This window comes from Fringilla coelebs (genome assembly GCF_963513975.1).
Source record: "Fringilla coelebs genome assembly, chromosome: 12".
In the NCBI taxonomy this organism is placed as follows: Eukaryota; Metazoa; Chordata; class Aves; order Passeriformes; family Fringillidae; genus Fringilla; species Fringilla coelebs.
In genome coordinates, this window is record NC_140038.1 from 12,677,209 (window position 1) to 12,684,944 (window position 7,736).

Consider the following 7,736-nt stretch of genomic DNA (forward strand, 5'->3'; position numbering starts at 1 on the left):
AAGTGTCTCATGTTTTGTTTTCTTCCACTTGTTCAACATCTTTAAGGCTCTCCTCCAACATTTCCCATTCAAACCTCAGTGGACTCAGCTCTGCAAACCCTGTGAAGCAATGGCAGTTGCCTCTTTAGCAAGCAAGGCAACTGAGCTAGGAGAGGCCAGGGGAACCCAGAGCCACTAAGCAATGTAGCTTTGAGGCTTCTAAATATCTTTGAAGTCCTGGATCTTCAAGCTCTGCCTGTGGTTTAACAGTGTTAGCCCAGGAAACAGTCTTCTGGTCTCCTCATGTTCCACTTTTCCCCTGCTCTTCCAGCTTCTCTGATTCTATTTTTCTTCTTAGCTCATTTGCTAGGAGTCTTTGCTTTAACTTCCACTGGCAAAACATCTCCCTCAAACACACAGCCACAATGCTGGGACTAAACCCTGCCTTTCAAACTGACTCTTGCTGCTTACTACAGCTTTTACCACAAGAAAAAATTTTTCTTTCTGACTCAAAGTGAGCCTGGAGAAATATCTTATAATGGCTGAATGCCTTACATTGGTATCCACAGGCAGAAGAAGAATACAAACACAGTTAACTGAAACAGCTTGTTAGCATTGCAGTGCTGCTGGGGCAGTGGGAACATGTGTGCAAGGTCTTTGTTACTGTACTCCCACATGCAAAGTGAAGTCAGGAGTGTTCCCAGGCACCTCTGCCTTTGAGTTATGTTAGCAAGCACAAGCAGCTGGGGACACTTGTTGAAATTTGAATCTGCCTTTTCTTGGTTTGCTTGCTCCCCCCGTCGAGTGGCAAGAGTCATTGCTAGAGCTGAAACTCATCTTAGTTCAGCCCATGGTACTTAACAGGAATCACTTCATCCTTTTATTACAGAGGTAGTGAAACAGTGCACTTAAACATACTATTTTCAAAAGGAAGCAAGAAAGGTGATTTCTCTTTGAAACAAAAGGAGGAATTCAGCCAGTGTGTAATTATTCAAGTGAGCAATTGGTCTTGTCTGTATTTAATATTCCAGAGTGGTATTTGATGTAAATCCTTCCCCAGAGTTCATTACATTAGCTCTTAACTCAACCTGAGCATGCTGAGTGCCAAGTTCAGCATGCAGCATGTTTTATCACCAAGGAGAATGACGTCAACCTGGTGATCCTGCAGCTCCCCAGCTTGGGGGAGGAGGTATGGCTTTGTCTTCAGCCTAAAGATAAAATGGAATATGTTTGATGAGATTTTCTTGGTATTTGCAGTGTAAAATGTGTAAGGAATATTGCTTTTTACCTCCAGAAAGAACTGACAGAAAGAACTGACGCTCTGTTACCGGGCTGTGGGGCTGTTTGACGCTCTGTTACCGGGCAGTACCGGCTGTTTGACACTCTGCTTACCATAAGTAAGGCAGACTGCAAGGACACAGCACGAATGGGAGTGCTCAGGAGCAGGCGAGTCGCCCAGCCACCCCTCTGGGGCTGGGCTGGGAACGGCGGGTAACATCAGACACGGCTCTTGGGGTTGAGGGAGAGAGACTGCAATTGCTGGTATACAGAGAGTTGTCAGGACATTGTGAGAGCAGAGTGAAGTACTCCTCACCTGACAGCCAAGCCCTAAAAGCCAGCAGCCTCTCCCAGCCCCTCAAAATGCACGCTGGCAGACTCAGTGCCAATGTGCTGTCCCCTGGTAAGACAGATCTCCGACGAGGCAAGGTCAGAAAGCACAAAGTTTTAGCTGCTCTATCATGCCAGGAACAAAAAAAAAGCCAAAACACCAACCTACCATCCAACTAAAAACCACACAGAAACCCCAACAACAACAACAACAAAACAAACAACCCAAAGTCTTGTTTTAAAATAAGCTGTTCTAAATAAACAAGTGTTCTTTGAACCACAGCAGAGTACATACGTAACCATGTTTGTTAAGTAAATATCAGTGGCATGTTTAAGTCTGGCTCAGTAGGTATTAGCAAAGTGATATTTGTGTTGTTTTGTTGTAACAAGAGTCAATCATGTTTGTAGAAGGTGGTCTGAAAAAAGGGACTTTGGATTTGGGGTTTCATTTCTTCCATCTGCCTACCAGTAGCCCCACTTTGGGATTTAAAAGTCCTTCCCAATGCATTGAATTTGGTGGAAGTTATATTTACTTCCAGTGGCTTAGCTCTGTTCATAATCTGCCTTATGAGTGTTACTTCTTACCCATGGATCCACTTCTTAGATTATTTTGTCTTTCTGAAGAAAATCTGTCCTAAGCCTGGTTGCAAACATATGGTCACATTATTATAGTGTGTACCTGAAATGCCACAGTGCTGTGGCTGAGTTCAGACCTACTTCCACCTCTTCTAATCAGATGCAGCCTGAGCTTAGATTTTCTTCTTGTGCTGCAAGCAGAGAGAGCCAGAGAGCCCCATACAGGCCTGCTCTCACTGCTGTGCCACTGTGCTGACCCAGTCATGAGATGTGCAAAACTCCAGGGACTGAGACAGCACAGCCCAAAAGCCAATGGCTACTTTTCCATTTGCAGCAAAAAAAAAAAAAAAAAAAAAAACCAAAGCAAAACCACAAAAAACAACTCCAACAAAAAAAACCCCCACCAAACAAACAAAACCAAACCACCATCAGTTTCTAATTAAAACAGCTGTTTATACAGTTGTTTATATTTTTGTCTATGCTTTGACCTTTTGGTTGAACTCTTTTAAGAGGCAGATATGAACTCTAAGGTTAGTGCACAGTGCAATGCAAAGCAAGAGAACAGGTTGTAACAATGATGATGCTGAATTTGAAATTCTCCACCAGAAACAAAGGCATTTTTTTCTGTTGCGCAGGCTGTGAGGAAGTCGGACTGATTCTTAATATCCTTTCCTGTATGTCAATATAAGCCCGGGGCCTGCTCAGAATGGCGCTCAGAATGCCACTTTGGACATGCTCAGAAATTTTCTGCTTAATAAATCCTCACTGTAAACTACATGCTTCTGTGTATGGGAGGCAAAATGTTTACTTCATCAAGCATTTTATTACACAGACCATGAAATATATCTGAGTGTCACTGCACAGGCACAATACATAGTTCTGTTACAGCAGCCTGGCTGCAGCTTTCACCTCCGCACAGGGGCACAAGGCAGGAGGTGTTGGGGGGCCCCAAGGCATCACCTGATGATTCACTTTACAATATCAGAAAGGGAATGTTGAAGGGATTTTGTTTAGAGAATGACAGAAAACTTGAGTGTTCAACTGGATGCAAAATACCTCCAAGGCAAAGGAGTTCACATGCTACTTTTGGCCCAGCCCAGGCTGGATGAGGGCACCGTGCAGGTGATTTGGGAGCTGTGGAACACCCACCTCAGGGGTGAGAAACAGCAGCTTTGTCCGGCCCCAATCCTGCTGGAGACCCAGGAGCTGCTGAGAGCTGGTGGCTCTCCCTCAGCCTTGCCAGGGCTGTGCTAGCAGGGGGTGTTATTCTCGTGCTTCACTCTGCAGGATCAAGCACATACAATGGGAAGGAATGGAGATGGACAAGCACAGCAGGTGCTGCACGGGATGGTGGCTGCTGGAGGCAACAATTCAGCTGTGTGTGGATGGAGCCATCACTGGGGAAGCCGCTCCGTGGCCCAGCCCAAGGCAGGTAGGGCTCCAGTGGGTGCCGAGCGTGGTGAGCTGGGCTTGGTCCGTAATGTCTGCGTTAGTGAGGCCAGGGCTGCGGGAATAGAGCGCCCACCTCAGGGGGGAACTCGAGCGGCGTCTCCCCGCCCGAGGCGCTGTCCCGGCACAGGCAGGGAAGGGAAAAAGGAGAGGAAGGAAGTAAGGAAGTAAGGCCGGCAGCGCCCGCCCTCTCCCCGCCCTCTCCCCGGGCGCTCCGACCGGGCCGCGCCCGCCGCGGGAAATGGCGGCGCCACGAGGGGAGGTGGGGGAGCTCATGGCGGCGGGGCCCCGGCCCCGCTCCTCCCGCGGCGGGCTGAGGTGCCCGGGGGTGGCCGGCTGGCAGCGGGAGAGCGGCGGAGCTCGGGCACGGTCTCCCGCACTGGCTCACACACGGAAAGGCCCGGTGGCCGTGCGGCCGGAGCGGCTTCCATGCCGTGGCGCCGAGGCCCGGGCTGCCCGCGGCTCTGCCCGCGGGCGCCGTGTCCCTTGCGGGAGCTGCCGCCGTGATGCGCGTCCCGCGGGGAGCCCCGGGCCGTGAAGAGGCGCTCCCGCCCGGGGCCCAGGTAAGCGCTGCCCGCCGGGCCCGCTGCCGCCCGGCAGGGGCTGCTCGTGGTGGTGGTGGTGGTTTTGTGAGGTAGCCCGGGACCCACTAGCGCAGCCGTTCTGGGGCTGTTTAAGCCGTAGCTTTGTGTCTGGATTTTATTTAGCTCCAGATAAGCGCCCTTTTGGCAGAGGGCACAGCCCCTCACAGCCATTTTGTGAAGCAGTTTATGTCTCAGCATTGCTTCCATCAGAGCAAGTAAAGCTTGTAAAAGTAAGCCTGTTTGGAAAAGGTTTAAGTAAGGTGGGCTAGGAGAGCTGAGTCCCAGTATATATTGGCAGCTGAGCACACCACCATAAACGCGATGGAGAGAAAATTCAATAAAAAGGCAGTGTTGTGTTCTGGACTGGCCCAGAACTACAGTAGAGTGTGAACAGGAAGCAAAGCCTCACCTTTGAGGTCCCTGGTTGCTCTGCTGTGTGCTACTAATGAGTGATACTGGTTACTGCTGGGAAACAGAGGTGGGCAATAAAAAGATTCAGCTGAGTTTGAAGATAGGAATAGGGAATTGCCTGCCTGGCTGAGTGGTTTGGCTCTGCTGTCTACTTTAGGAGGGTTCAGTCTGTTCTGAGACTTTTCAGGAGTTTCTTGTGGAAGTTCATCTGGAGGACTAAGAAAGTGGAGCCAGTGGCACTATATTGACTCCATTGATACTATCCTCCTAAATTAAATGGTGGGAGAACAAGGCCTGTCTGTGAGATAAAAGTCAGGACCTACTTGATCTACCTACAATGTTTTAATGGCAGTGAGAGAGAGCAGGTTAAAAGTCATGTGTTTCTGTAGTAAAAGGTTGCATGTGTTTGTTTTAAATCTACATTAAATGTATTCCAGCTATTTCATTGTCTTTTGTATTGGTGCTTTTGACATGTGTCACCTGTTTAATTGCTCACAGGTCCTTTGTTCCCGGCTCCAGCACTGGGTGAGGAGGGACACTGGACATGCCTTGGATTACGGTAACCAGTTTGAAAACTGTTTTCAGCCTCAGAAACCAGTGTGAGACCAGTGTGGTCTTCTGAAAGGGCTTCACGTGATGCCCTCCAGTGGCAATAATGTGAATTTGAAATCACGGGGAATTGGAGAAAGGGATCCTTCTGGCCTGAAGGGGTTTGGGCAGCCCTGGCAAAGTCCCCACTTAGCTGCTGGGGGAGGATGGTTGGGGGTGTCCTGTCCTTTGGTAGTTCCTGACGCTGCAAGTCCTGCAGGGATGCATGGATCACTGCTGCACATGAGGACTGCCTCTGGGCTTTAGCTGGCCAAAACCAGAGCTTTAGGCGTGAGCTTCTGTCCTTTGCAGAGGATGGATTTTACTGTGTGCCCGTAAATGCTCATAAGGAAAAGGAACAAGGAGGAAGTAGACCAAACAGATCCCAGGAAAAATGCAGCTTGCAGTATATAATGTTAGAGACAAGGACAACTCATTTTTAACTGACTTTTGCCCAACCACATGATGTAGTTCAGCCAGAGTTTCTGTATACAGGCCAGAGGTAAGAACTGGTTTTGCCTTATCTGAGATACCTTTCAATACAGAGTAATAGATCTCAGATCAACACAGTTGTCCAAGGTGAGTGCTATACTCAGAGTTCAAATAAACTGGATACACCTGGTGAATAAACTGAATACAGAGACATGCAGGTGTAAGCTTACAGCTTAGTAGACCTCTGCAGTGGAAGTGGTGGCCTCCCTGTAAAGGATTTATATAGAGATTGTTCAGAGCAACAGCTGGTTCTAAGAAACACACATTGTCAAGTTTCCTTTGTTGTATAAATATTTAAGTGATGGGGTTTGGATTCTTAAGGGAGGAAAAGCTTGGGCTAGTGCCAACAGGTGAAACTTTTATTACAGAGAAACATACAAACTCCTTTCCCTTATTGTTTTTAACCTAGAAGCCAATTATTGCATATTTTTTCTTTCTTTCAGATAGTTCTGTCACTGCCTTAGCAGTCCTGTGCCATGCCTGGCAATGACCATGGGGCCATTCTCCTGAGCAGCCTGCTCTGTACTCAGCCACTGGCAGCACAACAACGGAGCTGTTTGGTACCTGTGTGTGGAGTCCCACTGCAAGGGTGTCTGAGCACCTCAGACACCCTTGTCTGCCTCAGAAAATCTGCACAGTCCAGCGAGAGGGTTGTGAAGTCCTGGGAACTTGCCAGTTCAATTCACCAACTGGAAAGTATTTTGGCAGGTTACAGCTATGGTTTAACACTTGAGGTGAAAGCTGGTGGTGGGTAGTGGAATCATGGGTTCACCAGCAGCATTTCTGCATTAGAGGCTCTCTTTGGAGGTTCAGATGTCCTCATACCTCTGCTCTGATATCTGTGTGTTATGCTCTTTCGGGTATCTACTTGAAAATAAGAGTGGGGCTCTCAGTTTTTGGCTGATAGGGGTAAAACATGTTTCAGTGGGTAGAACTTGGACCCAGAGTCAGGGAGTACATTTTTAAGCAAAGAATGGTGCTGTCTCACCACTTCCATCCCCAGCACAGGAGCTGTACCCTAGAGCTGCTGTTCCCTGGGATGGTCATGCCAGCATCATCAGGGCACAAATGGCCACAAGCTGCTCTGCTCTCTGGCAGACCAAGCAACTGAAAGTCTCTGGCCTGCTTACAGCAGGTCTGACAAAGTGAGCATTACAACCTTTTCTGCCCTGAAAATACCTTCATTCCTGGTAGGTTAAGAAATGATGCTGTGCTGGTATAGCTCAGTGTTGCTAAATCCATCTTCTGAGGCTTTTGAAACCTTTGGAAAGATATCCAAGAACAGCTGGTACTAATCACTGCTGTAGTGACACTCAGCTCCTGGTTTTGTGGTTTCTAAAGGTCTGTTTTGGTAAGACTTTTTAAAGCTATTTGAGAAAGAACAGACAAGCTTTTGATACACAGTTCTATGTAAAATCTCTTTAGTTTAGCCAACGGCATTTATTTGTAGAGACCCTGCATATTGTAGAGGCCACTGCTTGTTCCTGGTGATTGCCTAGAATAGAAACTTGAATCAATGATTTTTGTAATGAATGTGCAATAAATCTGTGGAAAAGCTTCTCTGTTAATGACTCTTGATTCAGTTCAGGTAGTTTTGACATACATGGATGAGGCTGTTCAGAGCTGGCCAAGCCTGCTTGGCAGGCAGGGCCTGTCTTGATTGGTGTCTGGAAATGAAATCCAAACAAGGATGTCTCAACTGCATGCTGGGCCAGAGTCCTTCCAGCCTCACTGGACACCCACAGCTTCTAGGGCACAGCATGGAGTGGAATTCTTCCATGCTGAGGGGGAGAACAGATCTGTGAGTGTGGAGGGAGGGTACACCCAAGTGGAGATGAGCATAGCTAAAAAGAAGCAGATAAAAATGTTGCTTTAGGTTTTTCTGTAAGGACAACCTTAGCACTGCAAAAAGCCTGTGTATCTTTTCTCTGTGTGCATGAATGAGAAGCATTCTGTAAAAATTTGGCTTAAATTTGAGACTGGAGTACAGGCTTGGGTATTCCAGAAAGCCCCACTGGGTATGTAGGCACAAACATTTCACACACAGGG

The 7,736-nt window shown here is 47.8% G+C and overlaps 1 long non-coding RNA gene across 1 annotated transcript; it reads left to right on the plus strand.

The window, feature by feature from the left end:
- The first annotated feature begins 3,831 nt into the window (after positions 1-3,831).
- On the plus strand, positions 3,832-7,601 carry LOC311158222. Its single transcript, XR_014616451.1, has 3 exons — positions 3,832-4,175; positions 5,106-5,166; positions 6,131-7,601. It is a non-coding gene; the product is annotated as an uncharacterized lncRNA (long non-coding RNA).
- The last annotated feature ends 135 nt before the right edge of the window (positions 7,602-7,736 follow it).